This window comes from Orycteropus afer, unplaced genomic scaffold (genome assembly GCF_000298275.1).
Source record: "Orycteropus afer afer isolate SDZICR_OR568_19922 unplaced genomic scaffold, OryAfe1.0 scaffold00332, whole genome shotgun sequence".
Lineage (NCBI taxonomy): Eukaryota > Metazoa > Chordata > Mammalia > Tubulidentata > Orycteropodidae > Orycteropus > Orycteropus afer.
The window spans coordinates 1141967-1143100 of record NW_006921919.1 but is presented as its reverse complement, the minus strand read 5'-3'; positions in this window follow the sequence as shown (position 1 = coordinate 1143100).

The window sequence follows — 1134 nt, the reverse complement described above, 5'->3', positions numbered from 1 at the left end:
ACTTTCACCCAAATCACACACACACACACACACACACACAACCTTTCTATAAGCTTAGTCTCAGAAAGCTTGTGGGAAATTTTTAGAATACAAGGAACTTGAATCTTCTAACATCACAATACTAATCCACGGTGAATTCCAGACAACTACAATAAAACACATGCTTTCTTTTTCTGACTTTGATTTAACTGATATTGTTGTTGTTGTTGTTAGCTGCCATCAAGTTGGCTCCCAATTCCTGGTGACCTCATGAACAAGAGAGTAAAACCCCATGATTGCTGTGGATTAGACTTTTGTGATTTATAGGGCATTCATGAACTGATTTTCAGAAGTACACTGCTAGGCCTTTTTTCCTATGTTGCTATGAGTCACAATAGACTCAGTGGCAGTGGGCTCGAGCCTTTTGTGGTGGGCTTAGTCTGGAAGCTCCACTGAAACCTATTCAGCATCATAGCAACACTCCCGCTTCCACTGACAGACAGGTGGTGGCTATCCATGGAGTGTACTGCCCAGGAATCAAACTTCTCTCTCACATGGGAAGTGAGAATTCTACCACTGAACCTCACTGATAAAATTAGTCCTGCCAGTTTTTAAGAATATTTTAACTGCTGAAAGATTTTCTTCCTTAGTTCTTCAAGGGATATTGTCTATAGCTTGTGCATATCTAATAGAAACAACACCTTAGGTTCTTTGTGTGGGTCCTCATAAAGAGTCATTCATTTATGCTATGTCCCAGTTTTTTTTTGGAGCTCTTTAAAATGTGTCTATCCTACTCAATATTAGGTAAAACTTGATACTGCATTGCTAACTCTAACTCTTCCATTAAATAAAGAAGCACATTTTCTATTCCAAATAAGGGGGGAAATACCACTTACAGCAATTAGCATAGGAGTCAAAATTTGCATGCTATCTACTATCCTTTTAATGCTGCAAGTAACATTGTATGGGACCTTCAATTTGCTCACATGCTTTTCAAACTTCCTAACATTTCAAATAGGGAAAATAAAATATGTGTTCATAATTACTGAAAATTAAATTTTCAAACCATGATTCAAATATTTCTATTATTTATGTACTATTGTGGTTGTTGTCAAGTGCCGTCAAGTCATCTCTGACTCATGGAGATCTTGTGCA